Source organism: Lissotriton helveticus, chromosome 4_1, assembly GCF_964261635.1.
Source record: "Lissotriton helveticus chromosome 4_1, aLisHel1.1, whole genome shotgun sequence".
NCBI classification, from domain to species: domain Eukaryota; kingdom Metazoa; phylum Chordata; class Amphibia; order Caudata; family Salamandridae; genus Lissotriton; species Lissotriton helveticus.
In genome coordinates this window covers 1,570,424,394-1,570,447,912 of record NC_136063.1, presented here as the reverse complement: position 1 = coordinate 1,570,447,912, position 23,519 = coordinate 1,570,424,394, and the positions used below count along the sequence as shown (strand labels likewise).

At 45.5% G+C, this 23,519-nt stretch overlaps 1 non-coding gene across 1 annotated transcript; it reads right to left on the bottom strand.

Moving 5' to 3' along the window:
• Positions 1-11,809: 11,809 nt before the first annotated feature.
• Positions 11,810-11,942, bottom strand: LOC144829884 (small nucleolar RNA SNORA36 family). Its single transcript, XR_013610869.1, has one exon. It is a non-coding gene; the product is annotated as a small nucleolar RNA SNORA36 family (small nucleolar RNA).
• Positions 11,943-23,519: the final 11,577 nt, after the last annotated feature.

Below are 23,519 nucleotides of genomic sequence, written 5' to 3'. Positions count from 1 at the left end.
CAAAAATCAATAACTGTAATTGCTTCCACGAAGTATGCTCATAATGTTTATATAAATATATTCATGAGGAATAAAAATCTTCCTCAGTCATGTTCCTGGTTTGCATCTATACAATGGTATGGAGTTGGCACAAGATGAAACTGGGCTAATCTGGTGCAGGAAGGCAACATATTGTTCTTATCAGTGGAGGCACTGCTATTGGAGCAGAGATCTCCATTGGGCCACTCCCAGTGGTGTAGCGTGGGTGCCACACAGTGACGGCTCCTCCATTATGGCAGAGGAGCATTGGCACACTGCTAGAGCCAGCAGAGAAAACATGGAAAATAAAATCATAATAAAACAATTTTATTAGCTTTTTATTTTTCGTCACGGAATCGGAGCAGAGTCTTGGAAGAATGAAGGAGCAGTGTTGGGCACTGCAAGTGCGCATGTCAGTTTGGCCGTCAGTCTTAGGGCGGCCAAACTGACATGCGCACTTAGTTTACTCCAGTCTGTGTTGCACCGCTGGGTGGAGAACAGCAGGCACAGGCTCCCAGTCCCTGTGGAAGTGCAAATACAGTCCTCTCAGAACAATCCCATTGCTTCTCTCATACTGGGTAATAGTGTTACCAGCATGAGAGCAGAGGAGTCTGGGGCCCTGTGCACCAGGAGCAGAAGAGCACAGAGGCTGCAAGGCAGCAAGGTATCCAGGTCATAGAGGTGGAAATTGATGTCGCTAAGGAAGATATAGTGTTTTAAGTCAATAGCAAGTGAGGCGATGAAATCAGGGATAGCGTCACTGAAGCTAAACGAGGTCCTGGAGGTCTGTAGGTGAGCATGCCTCTGATGGTGGTTCTGTCATCTGTATGGAGTTGAAAGTTGAGGTGTTCCATGATCAGGGTGGCATTGTCTGCGGTGGTGGTGCAGTGGATGTTTTCCTTGTGAATTATGGCAATCCCAATTCTGTTTGTTGATGCAGTCTTGGCATGTTCTTTTGTAGCCGTCTGGGGTTGCAGAGGCAATATCTGACACAGATGCGGGTTTGAGCCAGGTCTCTGTGAGGAGGATAACATTGGGGGGAAGGAGGTGATGGTGGCCCACGTCTCGATTGGGTGCTTGGTGAGATATTGTGCGTTGAGCAGGAGTCAGTGGAGTTGGTCCGTGGTGGTCATGGTTGGCATGGTTGTGATCGCCATACGTCCTGGTGCTCCGGTGTTGCGGAAGAGGTAGTGCTGGTAGGTGAAAATTCCTATTGTAGATCGAGGAGAGGTGTGGCAGCAGTTGCTGCCTCTGAGCTCGGTGGCGGTGTCGCTTCAGGTGGCAGGAGAGCCAGGGTTCCTAGTGCTGGCCGCTGTCCAGGCGTGGACAGGCTGAGACAGGCTTGCCTAGTAGGTTGCAAATTGACCTACCTCTTGAATATTAATGAGGTAGGTCATAATTTGCAACCCATTAAGAATCATAGTTATCATAGGGATGGTGGCCTACTGAGGTCACATATCACCATGTATGAGATTACTTTTTAATAAAGCAAACCTTTTTTAAATGCAACCCATTTTCCTTAAAACGGGAGGCATTTAAAAAGAAAGAACAGAAACTTTGAAGTTTAATTTTTTGTATTCTGAAAGGGAAGGGGCCCTTTAGGGACCCCTTTCTATTGGAGAATGGTTACCACTACATTCTAGTAGGTGGTAAAAAATAAATGTTTTGTGACCGTAATTTATAATAGCGATTCATAGTGGGTCACAATTTGACCTACCTCATCAATATGCATGAGATAGGACAGAAACTGAGACGCGCTATGATAGGCTGCAATCATAAACATGGTGGCCTGCTGCTGTCAGCAGACTACCTTGTTTGTGATTGCTTGTAGAAAAAGCTATCTTTTTTTTTAAAAAAGCGGATGCTTTTAAAAATAGAAAATGGAAAATTATACAAACCTTTTTGTATGAGCTGGCAGGGGCCTCATGGACAACCTCCTGCTCATTAAAAACTTTGCTGTGAACATTCACAAACGGGACCCCTTCCCTTTTGTGAATGGCTTACTAACTCCTTTGAGGAGCTGGTAAACATACATTTTTTACAACTGGATTTCAGTCGCAAAACATTAACACATAGCTTAAAGATTCTATTTCTGGAAGGAATGCCATTAAAATACCCCTTCCAAATACCAAAACTGTATTTATTCCCAAACTCAATTAGCGATTCAGTAACATATTACCGAATCACTATTTGGATTTGGTGAATTCAAAAATACTGTCTTTCAGTTTGTAAGGCCCTGATTTTCCGATTTGGAGTCTTACTGACAGTAACATGATTTTGTACTGGAGGGCCACAAACTTTAATGTAAAAATATTGCATATTTGAAGTACATTTTGTGCTGTAGTCTCTAGAACTGCAGTTTAGTCCCCAAAAGGTACATTTTCTATTTTTGTCCATGCTAATAAATCTGAAAAGTATTCGGTTCTGGTTCTTTTTAATCTGATAGTTCACTGTTTAGACTGGAGCACAGGCCATCCTTTCTCTGAGTACTTTTATCCTTCATGTGGTACATTAGTTGAACCACTCATTATCATTTTGTAGTGAAAGAGATATATCTCAAATATAATGCTTAAACACTAAGGGCATGATTTAGAGCTTGGAGGATCTGGTCCTGCTGTCACTTTTCTGTCGGTTTATCTGTCCACTTACTTGGTGGTCTGCCTGCTCAATTTAGATGTTGGCAGGTCTATGGATGATAGTCCATCCGAGTCCCGCCATCTCACAATGTGCCTTCCCGTCGACATAACTTTGGCGGGTAAACCTCCACAACTGAGTAAGCGGTTTCGAAGGTCTATAAGGTACCTTTCTTTCTTTTTTCCACTTCCTGTTCCATCATGAACTTGATCTTTCAAGTCCTTCCTTGGCTGCTGCTACTTGGCCGTGAACCAAATCAATCCCATCATTGCCTCAATCGAAGGTGAGCTTCTTTTTTACTTGTTTTCGTTTTAATTGTCGGTTTACATTTGCTCTGGACTCGTGCATTTTAAAATTTCTCTCACAAACATATTGGATATGTGTGTAATGTTGTCATGTGTAGAAATGTAAAAAAAATATAAATGTAAACTATCAAATTATAGACATATGCATACCCAGTTTTTGAAGAATCAAAATGTAACATAATTCAGTAATTGCAATAGACAAGGTAAAATGTTTTTTTTCAAATAAGCCCTCATTACGAAGCAGGTCGGACGTTTCAGGATTTGGACTGCCCAAAAAGTAGGCAAACATTACTGTTTGCATTGAGGCATGTGCTGGGGCCCAGAAAAGGGCTGCAGCACAAGCCGCAATGCAAAAATGCATTTTTGGAAACATCCCTGCTCCGTGTGCCAGGCATCACATGGTGCCTGGCTCACGGGGCATTGATGTTTCGGGGGGCACCATAGGTGCCCTACTAGACGCCCCCAAAGTCCCTTTCCAACAGCCTTTCCATTGGCCATAGAAAGGAACATTGGAATCCCTATGTCTGTGCCTGAGCAGGCACTGACACTATTGTAGGGTATTACCGTAAGACCGATGGTCTGATGGGCTACTTGAGCATGTTGGAAGCATTGGTTGGTCCTTCGGCCCTCTGCCTCTGGCCGCCCACATCATAATGCGGCAGTCGGACCCCGTCAACAGATGTCAAACGGATCGCCACCAATAAACACCCATAGTAGGATAGAAGGTACACTGAGGGCAGGCTCCCATACACCCCTTCACCTCCCCAATCACTCCACCGGATCCAATGGAGTAGCCTTACCTTGAATCATGCCAGTAAAATAACCTTACAAGAAATGCATTCACTATTTCAGAGTGGACATGGAGATGCTTGGAAAACAGGCATTAGCATGTTCCCTTTCTCCCGCTTGATCTTGCAGATGGGTCTCGATGACGCAAAAGGGAAGAAGCATTTTTTGTACAATTCTTCTAAATATATGTAGCCCTCCCACCTACCAGCCGCAGGCTGCACTTGTGAGCACAGAGCTGGTCATAGAAAGTGCAGCTGGTTCTGAGGAAGCTGGCTGCAGCCCAGGGGTTTCTTAAACCTCTCCAGTCTATTGTTTTACCCTGCACACAAACCCTGGGCCTGCACCAAGTTCAGCTTTGCATGTGGTTTCCAAGGATACACCGTTCTTTGTGGACCTGTCTGCACAAGGACTCCACCCTCAAAACTCCTGCCCTCTACTCTTTTCAAATATGTGGTATACGTTCCCGCCACTGCTTTGAAATGTTCAGCAACAACTAATCCACCGTGCAGTGCTGGACAACCCTTGATGTTTGCACCCTGAAAGGATTGCTTTTACCTTTATTTACAGTTTTCTTGTTTTGTATAGTAAAGGGCAGCGCTGGTGGGCTTCGGGTGCCAACACTCCGTACCAACCCACAGTGCTGTGCAGCCTCTGCTCACAAAGAACTTAATAATGCTTACCCAATTCTGCAGTGAGGGCTCCATTTCCAAGCCGATTATTAATTATCTCCAGCAAATAATGCACAAGTAAAGCAACATTTTTTCCTCTTGGCTCAGTGGGATCTGATACCTTGGTCTGATCCAGGGCTTTAAGTGGGATGAAAAAACTGGGGGGCGTCTCATAGGGGAGTGGGCCCTGTAATTAAGGGTGTGGCTTAACACTTGAGCTAAAAATCTGTGCTTAGCATAGTGTGCCGCCCAACTGGTATTTTGCTGCTTCTATCCATTCATCCAGATATATAATACAACAAGTAACATTACACTTACAACAAGTCAGGGCTCCTGGATTTGTCAATGGTTCTAAGTTGCATAAGATAAATAAAGCACCAACTATCACTACCTTGTATATAATATTGAAAATGCTACTCGTTCTTGTGGGAGAGGTCGTGGCATAAGGCTACAGCATCTGACCTGCGAGCTGAGAAAGCAGGTTCGAATCTCATGTTGGCTCAATCAACATCCTGTGATTCAAAAAAAGTAATATGCCTTTGTGTAATGTAACTGGTGCTCATGTAAAACACTCCCAATGCCCACTTAAAGCCCTGGTCTGATCCCTTTCTACTAAAGGAGTTTCGCCTCTGATGTACTGTTGATGCCCAAAATGCACTGGTCATTATCACAGGTAGTCTGACTAACTCCATGACGTCTCCTTGATATGATAGATTTAGGGCAACAGTCGACTGAACCACACCAGGCGCCCCAACACACAGTCCAGGCTTACCGAGAACTAGCTTTGGAAAGAACCAGGGCCCAGATGTAGGTAATCCGATTTTACCGATTCTAAAACACCGAATTTTACCGAATCGGTATTTTAGAATCGGTAAATGGTATGTAGATAAAAAATCAGTAAAAAATACCGATTCTGTAAAATTTGGTATCGGACAATCGGAAAATACCGAATCAGTATTTACCGATTCTGTATTTACCGAATCGGTATTTACCGATCCTGTATTTACATGGGTATTCCCCATGCACTCCAATGGGCCTAATGGCCCATAGGAATGCATTGAGAATACCGAATCGGTAAATACCGAATCGGTAAATACAGAATCGGAAAGCAAACAAAAGTGAAACTGAAGTAGGCAGCCAATCAGGTGCTACCACGCTCCCCTTCCCTCCCAGGAAGTGGCTACACCAGGGCTTAATTTGTGCCGGTGCTTGCCGGTGCTTAGCACCGGCACTTAATTAGCAGGGCCGGGGCTACACTCCTTTATGGACGTCAGTAATTAATTTATAATTAGTTGCACAGAGTGTGTGCTGTGCTGCTCTACCGTAAGAAGTGCTTCTGCTGCTGTGTTACATCAAGTACTGCTTGTGTTGTTGTTGATGAGACAGATTGCCAGACTGGTGAAGAACGTGTTGTTTCACTTCTATAAGTTAGTTTAAAGTTCTTCACTGTTCCTCAAGGGTTAACTACTTCTTCTCAATCAGTCACTGGCAGCCCAGGGCCGTGCCGGGATCAGTGGGCGGGACACTGAGCTGGGCAGGGCGCCTGGTCTTCTGTGGGGGTTGGGGCTCTGCGCGGCAGCAGGCAGCGTGCGCTGATTTTTTTAAGATTGCACGCCATGCGCGCTCATTTCCTGCTTTAGCCGCGCCCCAGCATACCCGCACCTCACTACGGCGTTCGCTGAAAGTAAGTGTTAAGACATTACTTACGGCATTAGCAAACAACTAGGCCGCTAGCCCATGCCACCAGACTTTCAGCTTTCCACTGTGCACTGCCAGGCCCCAACCATTCTCAGTGCATGGGGGAGGGGCGCTGTGACTGCCCCAGTAAAGCGCTGATGTATTCGGCATGATACGAGTGTATGCGCACGCCAGCCAGGGTACAAAGATTACTTGATCTGCGAGTCTGATGGTGATTTTAATTCACCCGTCCAACCAGCCGCCTGCCATTAGTCTGTACCACCTACTTTGTGGCGACATGAGTGAGTCGAAAAGGATTAAATCCATAATGTTTAAAAGAGTATTTCACGCACAGAACTTAGCCAGTTTAGAAATATACTGCGGGATCTCTGTTAACGAGCGAAAGACAGTTTGTCTGAGAACGCCATATGCGCAGGTAAAATAAAACAATTCCATACCACAAGAAATATGTAACAGCACATCTGCCCTGTAACATGATTCCATTTTCTGCACTGCGCCGACACAGAGTCTAGGCGCTTCTTTTTGGCGTCTTCAGCTCACACACTGATTAAAACAATCTTCCAGTTAATGCACGTTTAGCTTACAGCAGAGCTCAAAAACACAAAAAAAGCAATGACTGTCCCGAGTTTTCGAGCTTAGTTGTGAGCAAGACTTTCAGTAACTTGGAGATATTTTGAGTTAATTTATGTGCATAAGATGCCCTAAAGAATAGCACAGATCCCACTCTGCGCTGGCACAGTACAGAAAACGGTATCACGGAACCAAATCAATATGGTTTCCTCTGTCTCATCACAGAGCCGAGCGCGTGATTTGATGCACCTGTTGTATTGCATAAAATGAATTAATTCCGAGTTGGGCTTGATTTTCAGACAGTGCAGCTTGGAAACAGTGAGAAGGGGTTACCTCGTTCTGAGTTGTGCTGTCTAACTAATGTTCTAACTCCGAGAAATATTAAGTGAAATGGATTCACTTTTGGCCCTACAGGTGCATAAAACAGTCTTCTTGTCTCAGCACTGAGAAAGCGTAGCCCATTATGATTATCATGAATAAGTGATGCATATCTGAACGTGCACCAATGTTTAATGGTTGAGGCAGATTACTGTGTAATAGGACAAATCGAAACATAGTTTTTATTAAAGTGGGATGTGAAGATCTGAACATGCACTAATGATTAGTGATTGATGGGGCAAATCAGAACATGCATAACAGTGGTATTTCCTGACATGTATTGAGTATATTTGGCACAACTCTGTCCACTCCTACATAAGAGTTGCCTGAAATAATGTGACAATTCTTTACACATTATTGGCATACTTGACATGATGGTGCTCACCCCTGGTGTAACACATGTACTGGTATTAGATTGGTAATATTTGGCATTTTTATAATATTAACACTGCTGGTCGAGGCCTAAGCCTGTAAGATTTGTGTAACCTGTGTGAAGTGGGTCCGCTCGCTGCCAGCACTGGACTCTAGACAGGAGCCCTGCCCTTCGCATGGCTCTCTAAGTTCTACCCACTGTCTGGCACCTACAGGGGTTTTGCAAATCAGACCCTGACCGCCTGTGCATACTGTAGCTAATGGGGCCTTGATGAGTTTCATGTGTGCCAGGGACATGGAGGTGAGATGTCCTGGGTGTGTGGTGCTCAGTATTCCACCTCTTTGGGTGGATGTGTGGCTTTTTCAGATTTACACCCCTGTGGGTGACATGAAACTCCCCAGGATCTTGCTGTGCCACAGTTTGGCCCATCTGTGCTTCGATCAGATGTGGCTAGTAACTGACCCTCAGCCACAGGTGCACAGTACAGGGTATAGACTGTCCTCTTGAGCATCCTTATGGCAATGCACATGGCTCATTTTATGACCTTTCAACCTGGAGATTTCAGTTCTAACCCTTGTTATGGCACGTTCAGCAATACTAGTTCTGGATGTGGGTGGAGCCAATAGAGGAAGTGGGCGGGCCAGTGTAGTGAGTGGGTGGAGCCAGGGGGTGTGACCTCGTTAAAAAATGTGAGCACCTGCACTTAATATTTTACAAATTAAGCACTGGGCTACACAGGCAACTGCAACTAATTAGAAGCTTCTGGAAAGGCAGCTGGAGCAGAGCTGAGCAGCAGAAAGGGTTTGTGCACTTTTAAAAGTGTAAAGTGGCAAGCAGCAAGGAAAAAGAGCAGCATGAGAGGAGGAGGAAACTCAAATTCAGCAGCATGGAGTTGCAGGTCCTTGTGGAAGAGGTTGTGAAGGTGCACCACAAACTGTTTGGCAGGCAGTCCCTCACTGTGGCAGAATTTGCCAAAAGAAAAATCTGGCAGGACATTTTGGACAAAGTAAATGCTGTTGGGGTTACCACCAGAGACACAGAGGACCTGAAAGAAAGATTCTATGACCTCAGGAGCCAAACCAAAAAGAAAATGGCAGAACAGCAGAAGCAGGCATCAAAAACTGGCGGAGGCAAGAACCCAGCACCCCCCCTTACTGACCTGGAGGAGATGGTGGCCTCAACCATTGAACCAGAAAGCGTCTGCGGACTGGGAGAAGTAGACAGCACAGCCAGGACTGCAAGTAAAAAAGGTAAGAGAAATGCACAGCACCCCCCCCCCGCCCCTATCCATCATCCTTACCTGTACTCTTTGTGGGCAAGTGAACCCCAGTCCAGTACTGCTAGCACTATACAGGGTCAATGCATGATGCAATATGTAGTCAGGAAATGTAACAACATGTCATACAGCACAACAACCAACTAGTGAAGGAAATGACTGCATAGAGAAAATAGCCATTGTGATACATATTTAATTGTAGTGACTGTGAGACAGTAGCGCCTAGCTAATTTATGCTCATATGTCCACAGGTGAAACGTCTCACAGGCGTTCGCAGGAGACTGAAGGCACACCACCTGAGAGGGAGGAGAGTCAGGATGCAGGTCCAATTACCCACACCGTACCACAGGACACAGGTGCATCAAGTAGCTATCCACCTGCAAAAGATACAGAAATGCCTCATGATTTCCTGGCGTCCCTTGGCAGATCTCAATCCTCTCTGTTGCTGTCATCCCCAGAAATGCCAGAAACACAGCATGATACCACACCTGCATCACAACCAAGCAGGAGGCATGTTGTGGCCACACTCCTAGAAATGGAGTCAGCAGCAGCTGACATGGAGAGGGTGGAATCACACAACTTGCCTGCACATTATTATTATTATTATTATTATGCGTTCTTATATAGCGCTCGATTACCCGTAGGCATCTCGGCGCTTGCCTTGGGAACCCGTCCTGGCTTCCCCAAGGTGAAAGCCAGGCATCCCGCCGCGGGGGGGCCGTAGTGGAGATTAAGCAGACTAATGCCCAGAGCTGCAGAGTGTGAACCCATGATTCGAGTAGGCACCGAAACGAGAATTATCGAGTCCGTGGATATTTGGGCTCAAGACCCTGCCGCGTCGGGAATTGAACCCTGGTCCCGGGTCTGACCTCTGCTTCAGGGTCTGCCGCCTCTAACCAGTGAGCCACACTTCTCCACATGTGACCTCTGGTACAACGCACTCCTGTGCAGGGGTGGTCCATAGTGGTGCAAGACGCCGCAGAGTCCAAGAGAGGCCAGCAGATGCAACAGTTGAGGGTCCAAGTGTGTTCCGTGGTCTGGAGGGGAGCATGGTGAGAATACAGAGGATGCAGGGAAGAGTCATCCAGTCATGCCAACGACAAATGAGGTCCCTGAACAGCAACATAGGAGAAATAGGAAAGGGCATCAGTGAGCTGGTACTAGTCAACAAAGAGATGGCAGCAGGGATGCGCGGAATTCACAACTCGGTGCAGCTGCTATGCGCCAAACTAGACACTGATTTTGAGGCAAGGCGCAAGGAAAGGCAGCGTGCTCATGGGCAAAATAAAGCCATCAACCGCCTGGCCACTGCCACATCCCTGTTATGCAGGAGAAGCAGTAACATGCAGGAGGCTATGACCCAAAACACCAATGAGGGGCATGGGCAGGGGCAGGGGCAGGATGACCAGTGCTCTAGAGACCCTGTTAAATGCCCAAACTGCACATACAGCTGCTCTGGATGTGCCTGTAAGTGAGGAGAGCACTAGCAGGAGCAGCATGGGAAGCACCCTTGTCCCTGAAACCAGGAGGAGCAGACGCCACGCTGAGGCCACAGGCCAGCAAGACAGTGAGCAGGGTGAGCAACCTACAGGTGTTACAGGGAAGCGAGGAAGGAAATGACTTTTACAGTTCATGTTGAGGTGAACCAGGACTGACATCATTGTAGTTAAATACTTTCAGTTGCACAGTTGTGCGTTAATTACCTACCTCATTACTAAATTAAACTACATTAAACTACATTTGGTGCATACTCCACCTGTCTGTGTCTCTTTACTTACTTAAAAGTAGTTGCGTGTTATCTCATCCCGCCTGTGCCTGCCATCAGTTGGTGTTGCAACTCCAGATGCGTGTGGGTCAGGCACTGCTTCCTCATCGTAATGGTCCTCATAATCTGAGAGATCCACTGCTGTGCCCTTCTTGACTGCAAGGTTGTGCAGCATTGCACAGGTTGCTATCATCTTGCAGCAGGTGATTGGTGTGTATTGGCGGGCACCTCCACTCTTGTGGAGGTACCGAAACCTGCTCTTCCACATGCCAAAGGTGCGCTCCACAATGTTTCGGGTTGTTTTGTGGGTCCTGTTATACCTCCTCTGAATTGGTGTTGTAGGGTTGAGGTAGGGAATAAGGATGAAGGACCGGAGGGCATATGCACTGTCCCCTAATAGTGACAGAAAAACACATTACACACATGCACACACACACATTCACCTGTATTACGTATCAAGGGAGTTTCACACAGTGTGTTACCTAGCAAGTATCCTTCTCCAAATTCCCCCGCTGTCAGGCGTGCGTAGATCCCACTGTTCTGGAAGATGTAGGAGTCGTGGGTGCTTCCGGGGAATTTGGCTACTAGGTCAGTGATCATGTAGTTGGAATCACAGATCACCTGTACATTTATTGTGTGTGTGGACTTCCGGTTACGATAAATGTACTATGTGGCAGCTGGTGGGCAAATGGGTATGTGAGTACCATCAACACAGCCAATTATGTGTGGGAAATGCGCCATCTGGTAAAAGTCTGTCTTTGTCCTTAGCAGTTCTGCATTCGTTGCAGGGAAGCTGATGTATAAATGCATTCTCTGCAACATGGCATCGAGGAATTTTTTGAAAAAACGTGACAGACAGCTCTGGGACAACCCACCTACTGCAGCAACCACACTCTGGTAACTTCCAGATGCAAGCAGGTGTATGCTGCACAGCACCTGCACATGGGGTGGGATGGCGTGTGCCCTTATGGTTGGATGTTCCAATAGTGGGTGAAGGTCCCTGATTAGGTCCAGGATGGTTTGGGGAGCCAGCCTGTACCTCTGGAAGATCTCTGGCTCAGTTAGCTGGAATAAAGTGATCCTCTGCCTGTACAACTTCTCCTCCCTCCTCCAGACCCTCTCACCTTCAGCCTATAGCCGTAGCCGCCTCGCAATGACATAGAATGCCGCCATTCTGGTGAAAATGTTGCATTTTGGGGCCTTTTCAATACCTTGCACCTGTTTACCACCTGATTTGAATCCATGGTAAATACCGACTCTTAAATACCGAATTTCAGTCAAATTCGGTATTTCTGAGGTCCCCTACATCTCATATACTCAATTTTACCACTTCTTATTTTCCGAATCGGTAAATTTACCAATTCGGTAATGTTTCCGAATCGGTAATTTTACCGATTCGGTAATGTTTCCGATTCGGTAACTTTACCGAATCGGTAAATTTACCGATTCGGTATATTTTCCGAGTCGGTATGATTTCCGACTCGGTAACTTTACCGATTCGGTAAAATTACCGAATCGGATGTTTTTCTGTCTCCTACATCCCAAATGGCCAATACCGGTCGGTAACGGCCGAGATTCGGTAAATTCGGCGGTTACCGACCGGTATTGGCCTACCTACATCTGGCCCCAAATCTCAAAATCTTCATTTGACAGGAAAGGCACAACACAGGTGAACTTCTGGCAACCCACTAGTGCTACGAAGTAGCTCCTAATCACAAGATAGCTCTATAAAAACAAATAAGTACATTCATCAGAAAAAAAATTGTGAAATCAATAAAACTATTATAAACTTTCCAAAATCCATAATGAGAACGGGCAGTACATTCCATGATGGATGTGTTACTTAATGTAGGCACTAATTTTCATTGCCACCTTCTCCCGGGACTGTGCTGTGGTAAATAAATAAATAATACCCTATTTTTGAATGTATAAATGAATAACAGATAGCTCAATAAATAAGAGTCAAGATTCGAGGTAGTAGGAGTTTCGCAGGTTTATTACAGCATAAAGGACAGGAACAGGACAACCTGCATAGGAATAGGATGGCAGGGCCCAGCAGCTGCCGGGGCTGGATCTGGGATGAGCGCGCTCGCATTTAATAACAATACACAAGCATATATAGTAAAACAGTTGCATTACAGTACATATGATAGGCGGAGCAGTGGGTGGAGCAAAGGGTGTGACGCGTAGCAGTCGCGAAAGATAAGGGTGAAAGTGGGTGTAACAGGGCGTATACATAGACATGTGATGCAAACGTAACAGAATATGTCATGAATGGGGCGGAAACCATGGAGGGGGCTACCTAAGGAGCCGGGACCTCTAACCTGGTGGTGCGCGCAAGCTGGCAATGACGTATCACTAGGAGAAGCTGGGGGCTATGAACTCTGTGCTAGGAGCAGAGACTGAAGTCTGGAGAGTCAGGGCGACATGTACCTAAGCAGTATCTAGTATCTGATGTTTAGAGAACATGTTGATATAAACTAGAAGTCAGGAGGGGAAAGGCTAACTTGATTCTAAGACTGGACCATGCATTATTCTACATGTAGTGCGTGATGAAGAATATTAAATGACCATTAAATACAGTATTTCTCTTACATGGAGCCGGAAAGGCTAGACAATGACGGAAACTATCGATGCGATTCAGTAGCTTTAGGAATGCAGAGAAGGAGGACTGAACTGATAACTGGAATCATAACATATTCTTGGCAGACTCAGAGGCAGAGCCAGGCTGAACCGGGCACTGCGAGGCAGGAAGTAAGTGAAGGGTCGAGGATACAGGTGGGGGCTGTATCGCTCCTCAGCGAGGTTTCAGGAGACAGGAGCTGAATCTGGTGTCCAGGCCCTTTTGAGGCCTAGAAACGGGGACTTTACAATGAAATAACGTGCACACTGAGAGACGTGGCAACGTAGCTTTACATAGGCCTGATATTCGTAGTATTCACAAGGACTGGAAACTGACATACTAGAGGTGGACACAACTATAATTGCGTCTTGAATCGAACATAGGGAATACATATGCATATTAATCATGCACACATAACATATGATGGATGACACGTAGGGACACAGAACATGGCAAAATTTACTTTTCCACATTCCCTCCTTGTCACTACGTTTCCATCAGGAAACATCAATATTCATGATACCATCTATCATTTCATACAGTATCATTTGCTCGTCTCGAATTATCCTGGAACGGGATTTAGAACGGGGCTTGGGATTAGGAATACAAGAGGTAGCACAAATGCCGCAAATCGCAGGGCCACATTGTATACAGAGACAGCAGCTGAATATGATCGCTACTGCAATACCTAGAAAGGACAAGACTTTCCATCCCCATGCGGAAATTATATTCCAGAACCAACCGGACCATGTCCAGGTGCCTGGATCTTGGTGTATCAGATGGGCAATTTTATGGAGTCTGGTTATAGCTGAATAAACAGACGGTGCGTTATTTGGAATGAAAATGCAGCAACTAGATCCGATGACTCTACAGGCCCCGCCCCTATCGGCCAGTATGACGTCAAGGACGAGACGATTCTGTAAAACGACAAATCTCATAGCAGATTGCTCTTCGGTTAAGTTACCTAGAGCAGAGGCAGTCTCATTTACTACAGCTTCGAGGGTTCTTGTTAACCTACGGATCAGTTTACTATTCTGGATAGGTCCTATAAAGAAGAAGAAACCTCTATTGAAATCTGTATACTGTTCTAGAGCAGTTTCAGTATAATCGACAATTGGGGACTCCCTTCTATGTCTAATGTGTACTAGATGTGTGTTTCTGTGATAATCAGATGGGGCTAGGAAAACAGGTGGCAGTAGGAAGGCAATATAGCAGGTTCCCTCCCAATCGAGGGGCAGACGAACATATGCAGTTTGACCACAAATAAAATAAGAATGACGTGAAGCTTTGAAAATAGATTTCCCACTGTCACTATACTTGACAATAGTAGTACAATCACTATGTCCTATATGTACAGAACCATAATTTCGGACACATAATTCGCCTTTGACTGGTAATACTGAAATAGCAGGTAAGTCTGGAGTAGTATCAGACTGAACATTCAGGACCATGAAATTCGAAGAATAGTTACCTAAATTATACACTTCATTTTCTAGATCTAAACCTGTTCTGTGGGGGAGACCTTGCTTGTCTGGGAAACATGTATTGTTAAGAAAAGACATATCTGTTGAGGATGACGTTAACGTGGACCATGCTCCACACGAACCATTATGTGAAAATGGATAAGGAAAAAGTGGCAGAACTCCCTTCGGTGTCTGGAAAGGGGGGAGTCGACCACACACCCAACAATTAGTGGCATTGCTGGTCTGGTGTGAGTAATGTAACATGTGGATAAAGGAATTATTTCGCATAGCGAGGCGGTAAGAGAGTTCATGGGGAGGTAGGTCACTAAACATGTGCTCTACAGTAGCATTAGAAGACATATTTACATGAGGAACTGGAAGATACAGGTAAAATGCATAACTGGTGCAGGAAATCATAATGCTGAGAAATAATATGAAACTTAGAAAAACGATACATCGGATTGAGTTTTGACTGACTCTCTCACTATGGGGGTCTATTTTATACATGTCAGAAACAGTCTAACCGTTTCACCTAGGGGAGGACTTAGACAATCAAACTGACTGACTTATTTTACTAGACCGGAGTTTTAACTTATACTCCTGTTGCGGAGTTTTCTCTAACAGGGGGGGTGTAGTAACATTGTCTTTTGCGGGACAGTCCTTAAAAATAATGCTTTGGCAATCCTTCAAATCCTGGGAAATGTTCTTTAAGACGGGTTTCAGTCCATAAAACTTTTTTATATGAGAAAGGTGCACCCAGCCTTTGCGACCTTCCAACTTCACGGCTGTACGGGTGGTGAGGAGGACCTGTCGGGGCTCCTTCCAGCGAGGCTCCAGCGGACTTGATCTGTCAAAATTCCTCACCAACACCATGGATCCTGGAACGATTTCATGCGGTGCCACCTCGGTATTGTCTGGAAATGCGGCGGCAACCTGTGAACGACATGAGTTGAGGGCAGACATCAAGGAAGCTAGGTAATCTGTCAACATATTACTTGAAACATCGGTAATACTTCGGGGTCTAGGAGTACCCCACATGTTAGGGGGGCGGCCGAAAACGACCTCATACGGGGACAGACCTGATCTGGAATGTGCGACCATGCGCATATAAAATAAAGCAACTGGTAGAGCTACCAGCCAGTCCACACCTTTTTCTTTGCATACTTTGGCGATACGGATTTTCAGAGTCTGATTATGTCTCTCTACGAGACCGGCTGCTTCAGGATGGCGTACACAATGAAACTTCCACTGGTACCCTAACAACAGGGAAACGTGCTTCATGAGTTCAGATGAAAATGGCTGACCGTTATCAGAATATACGACTCTAGGGAGTCCATAACGGGGGAAGAACTCACGAACCAACTGCTTGGCAGTGGTCGCGGCTGTGTAATCTGGGACTGGATATGCTTCTGTCCACCTGGACAAAGCGCATACAACTACAAGGACATATTTGAAACCTCGACATCGCTCCATCTGAATATAATCCATCTGGAGGACTTCAAAAGGGTGGTCAGGGGGCTGGAATCCACCTTGTTCCACCGGGACACTTTTACCTGGATTAAACTGACAACATATCATACAGGTACGGACTTTCTGCTTGGCTGCCGCTCGTAAATGTTTGTTGAACCAAATATTCTGGATACTGTCTAACATAGCTTTTTCTCCTAAATGTGCTGGACTATGTGCGGTATTAATAATGACTTGAACCATAGAGTCGGGGAGAAACCATGTTGCTCTACCCTTCGTTAACCATCCTTGATCTGTCTGGACCCCTCCTTGTTCGGACCATTTCTTAATTTCTTCGGGAGTAGCATGTAACTGTATGTCTATGACATCTTGTGTAGGGTCCTTAACTGTCATGCATGTAATCGGATCTGAAGTGTGTGTCATGTTAACTGGAATGTCTAGAGTCTGTGCTGTAAGCTTGGCTGTGCGATCTGCTAGATCATTACCTTGGGAAATAATGTCAGTAACTTTCGTATGTGCTTTGCATTTCATGATAGCGATAGATGTCGGTAAGTGTATGGCATCTAACAGAGCTTGAATAAGGAGACCATGCTGAATCTTGGTTCCATGAGAAGTCATGAAACCTCTCTCCTGCCAGAGCACTCCGAAGTCGTGTACGACTCCAAATGCGTAACGTGAATCCGTGTAGACATTAACTTTCAAGTTCTTGGCGTGTATGCAGGCTTGTGTCAGAGCAACTAGCTCTGCTGCTTGAGCGGACAGGGTGTCAATACGGTGTGTCTCAATAACTTCAGTGTCAGTAGTCACTGCATACGCGGCGACTAGTTCTCCTGTACTAGTTCTCATGCATGAACCATCCACATAAAGTGTCAGGTCGGGATCTGGTAACGGAGTATCTGTCAGATCTTGTCTTGGCTTTGTCGTAATGTTAACTACTTCCACGCAATCATGTGTGGCTGGATTTGAATTAACTGATGGTAACAGTGTAGCAGGATTAAGGATGTTGCAGCGTCTGATTTCTATGTGTGGCTGGAATAATGTCAATTCATAACCTGTTAAACGTGCAATTGTCAAGTGCTGAGTTTGTGTTCGGTTCAAAAGAACTTCCACAGAGTGTGGAACCTGTACTGTCAGGAAATGTCCTAAGACTATAGAATCACTTTGCCTGATAGCTAGTGCTGTGGCTGCAACTGACTTGAGGCACGCAGGCAGAGCCTGGGCTACAGGATCTAATGTGCTCGAAAAATAAGCACATGGCTTGTATTGTCCTGCTTGATCTTGTGTGAGAACAGATAATGCTGTACCTTCGCGTTCAGTAACGAAAAGTGTAAAAGGCTTACTGTAGTTCGGTGTCGCTAGAACTGGAGCTTGGCATAAAGCTTTCTTTAACTCATTGAAACTAAGTGTATGTTCAGATGTCCAAGGGAGAACAGTCGATACGGCTGCCTCCTGTGTCGTTAACTGTATCAGTGGTTTGGCTAGAAATGCATACTGGGGAATCCATTGTCTGCAATAAGAAGTAAGGCCAATAAAAGCACGTACCTCCTTCTGGGTCTTGGGCTGAGGAAGACTCGCTATTAACTGGATACGGTCTGGTGTCAACTGCCTACCCCTCTTGGACAGTAAGTGTCCTAAGTATACCACTTGCTGGACACAGAATTGAAGCTTAGAAGGGGACACCTTGTGCCCCATCTCGGCTAGGAAATACAAGACTGTAAGGGATGCTTGCTCGCAAGCACGTTCAGAACGGGCTGTGATCAGGAGATCATCGACATACTGGAGCAGGGCAGTGTCAGTTGGCATGTGAATGTTGTCTAGTTGTCTCTTAAGTGCTTGACTGTAAATACTAGGACTTTCTGTGAAACCTTGAGGAGCTCGTGTGAATTTATAGCTCCTTCCATTTAAACAAAATCCGAAAAGGAACTGGCTGTCTGGATGAATAGGGACACTGAAAAATGCGTTCTTGAGGTCGATTACAGTAAAGACGTGGCTTCGGAATCAATGGCTGTTAATAGGGAAGAGATGTCTGGGACAACTGGGTACTGCGGAATAATACATTTATTAAGTTCTCGTAGGTCAATCACTAATCGATATACTGGGGGTGCATTTGGATCAGTACGTTTCATGACTGGAATGATCGGAGAATTACATACATTGGAGTCAGTTTCTACAACCACTCCTTGAGCAATAAGCTCGTCAATAATTTTGGATAAGGCTGCTACAGCCTCAGGTGGCAATCTGTACTGTCTGATTCGTGGTAACACTACACCTGGCTTGAGAGTCACACGATAGGGTGTGATTTGCATGTAACCTACATCAGTTGGACCTTGCGCCCATAAGTGCTGTGGAACATTAGACAGTCTTGAATCAAAATCTCGTAATACATAGTGACCCTTAAAGTCACGTAGGAACAATCGTATTCCCTCTGGGGAACAGCATATAACTGCACCTAACTCTTTCAGTGTTTTAATGCCTAATAGGTTTTCTGGACATGACTTAGTAAGTAACAGATCAGTAGTGCGGGACAATGGACCTACTTCTAGAGAAACTGGCTTTGAGATCTCATTTACGATAGGCTTTCCTGAAAATCCAAGGGAAACATTTCTTGAGCCTGAGAGCGGAGCCCCTGGAACTTCGGCGTGACTAATTGTGGTCCTACTTGCCCCTGTATCAATCAAAAACTTTCTGTCTTTCCCTAATACTTGACTATGAACATAGGGACCTTCTTGATCTACAGGTATCTCGATGAGAGGCAAGCCTACCTCCCTCTCTAGGCTGTTTCATGAATACTGTTGGTACTCTGGATACTCAGACTGTGCATACTGGTACATCTGCTGTGTGACATGCTGTGTTGCAGCGATAGGCTGCGGTGCTGTAACTGTCTGTGGTGCATTCTGTAACTGAGGAGTCTGTGAAACTTGTTCTTGTCTAGGCGGACGTGGTCTTTCTTTAGTCTTACCAGTAGCTATGTTGTGTTTCAGAACTGCACACTCGTTTATAAAATGACCTGGCTGTTTACAATAATTGCAATTCCCTTTAACGGGAGCTGCAGGATGACTGGCTTGATTCGGACCCCTCTTCTGACTGTCTTGAGGAACAGATTGTGCAACTAGTACTTTCATTTTCGTGTCTTTCATACGTTTTCTTTCATGTTCTTGCTCTTCTCTGATTCTATTCTGGTGGTATTGGAGCATCTGCAACATCTGGGACGGGGTATTAGCTTGCCAGGTACTTTCGACTTTCAGAACTCGATTTTTAATTTGTGGGCTTGAATTCTCGACTAATTTAGTAACAAAAAGGTGAGGGTATGACTCACTACTTGTCTTGAGGCCACTGTTGATGCTAAAACATTTCTCGAATCTAGAATAAAAATCACTAATATCTTCGTCTTGTTTCTGTTTACAGGCTGAGATTGCATCCCAGTCTTCCTTTTTAGTTGTTAATAATCTGGGTAAAACTTGAATCAATAATTCAGGTAATTCTTTACATTTATCTCCGAGACCGGTACCTGGTACTCGTATCTTATCTTCAGCTTCTAGGACTGCCCAATCGATCTTTTTCTCTCCCACCTCCCAGTCTTTTTCCTTGAGCTTTTCATACACCCCTGCGGGCAACAGAACCTTTAACATTTTAATTATATCTGGATACGTGTATTCTCCCATACGGAGCATGTCTTTTAATTCTCTATGGAACCCTGCTGGATCTTTATCATGACAGGGAATTAATTTCTTCATCTCCAGAAGTTCCATCTTTGTGATCGGAGTGTATACAAACACTCGCTGCATTTCGCCACCCGTTCCTCTAACTGGGTGGACTTCTCGTAACGGATTCTGTCTGTCTATGTAAAATGGTTTACTTTCTAGGGGTGAGACATGAACAAAATGCGGGTTCAGAAACGTTCTATATTTGTGGCGCTGTTCTAGAATGACACTAATTAAATCGGTACCTAGACCTCTCCATCTATACTGGAGTAACTCGTTCAGGATATCATGTAACGGACCTGGATCAGAATGTTGACCCTCATACAGAGTAATGAGGTGCTGAATCATATACATACCCACCAGTCGTTGCTCGGCTGGGGGCATTTTCAGAAACATTTGTGCCACTATTTCGTCTGGAAAAGTGGTAGAATCAGTAATCCATCGGACTGCTGATCGGGCTAGTTCTTGTTCATGCATAGTACTTAACTCACTGTAACCGATTCGTGATTTCAGAATGTGATCGGTAGCTTGAAATACTTGTTCTAGAGAACCTTGGTCTGGTACTGGATGATGGAACGTAGACTTGGGTTCTAGACGTAAATGGCGATCTGGAAATCTAGGTTGTCCTACATACGCTATTCTGGCGGAATTCTCGTCGTCTAACTCTTCAGTATCAGAGTTACTTTCTTTCTCGTTTACTTGTGCTGCTTTACGTTGTTCGTGTAACTTTATTATTTCTTTACGGATTTTCTTGTACATACTCTCCATAGCACCGATAGTCTTGTGCTTACCCTCGGCTATACTATTACTCCACTTCATCAGGGCTTTCATTTCGGCCTGATTTTTGGACGGGTAATCTTGTTCTCTTATTAGACAATTAATCAGAAACTTTAATATCATGAGCTGGGTCTCAGCTTTCCTTTGGGACATGACATCACTAATACTTTCTGGATCTTCCCCTGTACGGATGAAACGATATATTCTGTCTAGATCTTCCTTCATATCTGGTAGGGTGACTAGATACTCGGCCACATTTCTTACGCGTAATGAATATAAAACCATATCATCTTCGCCTGGGACTGGGTCATAGCAGCATTCGGCAAGGGATTTTCTTATTTCTGCAACAGACAGTCTGGGCGTACGTTGTGACGCTTGCATATGTAATTCGGCTGCCGTTAAACGCTTATGTGGCGGCGGGGTTCGAGGAGGACCTCCTCCTGCGGCCCCTAGACTAGAATCATCAACTGATGCTTTTCGTCCTGGCAGGGTGGGAAATTAGAATGCGGGCTGGACTTGTATGGTGGGCTGGACCGGGGGGACCGTAGCAGGTGCTGCAAAGGGTGCCCCGGTGTCTGGAGGAACGGGAAGTGCCTGATTTACAGGGACTGGTGGAGCGGGAACAGGATTTGCATATTCTGGGACTGTGTCGTCCAAATAGGACGAGATGAAAATATCAGCTGAGGTTGGTTTGTGACGTAACTTGATCGGAACTAGTGGTGGCGGAAAATTACTGGATGCCTCCGGGGTCGCTTTTGGCAAGCCCTCGGCAAGAAGAGGATACATACCCTTAATGAGGGCATTCCTCTGTCTGTCTGACTGTTCGGCTTTGACTTGTTCACCTATCTCGATTAGTTCTTTTTCTTGTGCTCGTTCCGAGGATTCTCTACTTAATTCTGACTTTCTGATTTCTTTTTCGGTTCTTTTATGAGCTTCTTTACGCCATAGCTCGATGGCATCTTTCTGTGATTGTCTGGCTTTCTTTTTCCATAATGCCTCTTCTACTCGCATGATGCACTCGGCATCCCATGTACCCGATACGGGCCATCTATACTTTTCTTCTAACTGTTTTGTATACTCTACCCATAAATCTAGATATAGTTTGGCACTTATGCCATGCTTCTGATACATAAAATGACCTGGACTGTCCCTAGGCGGGACAGGAACTGCTTCCTCTAACAAACCCTTTCTAGTTTTTAACTGACGTAATTTTGAAAACAAGGGCATGACTGGACTGTAATCTAGACACAATACAATACACAATGAACACGATACTTATTCCCCATTCATACCACGACATTAAAATACATGAAAAACATTTAGAAATAACAGTTCGAACAGAATACTACCTGGAATACGGAACACAGAATATATGACTTTATATGAATTTTCTCGAGAACAGAACTGACTGGAACAGAAACTAGATGCACTGTTGAAACAGTACGAAACTTACCGGTCTCATAAAGAGACACGTCAGGACCCGCATCCACCGAAGTGGACACTTCGTTTGTGTGTCTGGGTACCACCAACCCACGGACCAGAGTCAATTAGATTGACCCTGTCTAGATACTACCCCAGTAATGGTACTCACCGGGCAGCAAGAACGGAAGGCCTCGGACTGGACTGGACTGCTTCGACGACGGACAACGAACTTTGGACTTAAGTTACGGGTGGACCTCCGGATACCTCGGACCTTGGACTCTTGGCTTGGGCTCTTGGCTTGGGCTCTGGTCGGGACTCGACGCATTCCTCCACCGCCTCGTCTGGATGCTGGACCGCCTCCTCCGTCTCCTCCGTGGGCCTGAGGGATACTTGAAGCAGAAATATCTGCACGTGCACGGTATGGTTCCGTCACGGCTGCAGAGGGTCAGGGGGCCGGCGTGGCTTCACCGGCGCGTGGGGAAAGGGCAAGTCCCTATTCGGGCGCCATTATGTGGTAAATAAATAAATAATACCCTATTTTTGAATGTATAAATGAATAACAGATAGCTCAATAAATAAGAGTCAAGATTCGAGGTAGTAGGAGTTTCGCAGGTTTATTACAGCATAAAGGACAGGAACAGGACAACCTGCATAGGAATAGGATGGCAGGGCCCAGCAGCTGCCGGGGCTGGATCTGGGATGAGCGCGCTCGCATTTAATAACAATACACAAGCATATATAGTAAAACAGTTGCATTACAGTACATATGATAGGCGGAGCAGTGGGTGGAGCAAAGGGTGTGACGCGTAGCAGTCGCGAAAGATAAGGGTGAAAGTGGGTGTAACAGGGCGTATACATAGACATGTGATGCAAACGTAACAGAATATGTCATGAATGGGGCGGAAACCATGGAGGGGGCTACCTAAGGAGCCGGGACCTCTAACCTGGTGGTGCGCGCAAGCTGGCAATGACGTATCACTAGGAGAAGCTGGGGGCTATGAACTCTGTGCTAGGAGCAGAGACTGAAGTCTGGAGAGTCAGGGCGACATGTACCTAAGCAGTATCTAGTATCTGATGTTTAGAGAACATGTTGATATAAACTAGAAGTCAGGAGGGGAAAGGCTAACTTGATTCTAAGACTGGACCATGCATTATTCTACATGTAGTGCGTGATGAAGAATATTAAATGACCATTAAATACAGTATTTCTCTTACATGGAGCCGGAAAGGGTAGACAATGACGGAAACTATCGATGCGATTCAGTAGCTTTAGAAATGCAGAGAAGGAGGACTGAACTGATAACTGGAATCATAACATATTCTTGGCAGACTCAGAGGCAGAGCCAGGCTGAACCGGGCACTGCGAGGCAGGAAGTAAGTGAAGGGTCGAGGATACAGGTGGGGGCTGTATCGCTCCTCAGCGAGGTTTCAGGAGACAGGAGCTGAATCTGGTGTCCAGGCCCTTTTGAGGCCTAGAAACGGGGACTTTACAATGAAATAACGTGCACACTGAGAGACGTGGCAACGTAGCTTTACATAGGCCTGATATTCGTAGTATTCACGAGGACTGGAAACTGACATACTAGAGGTGG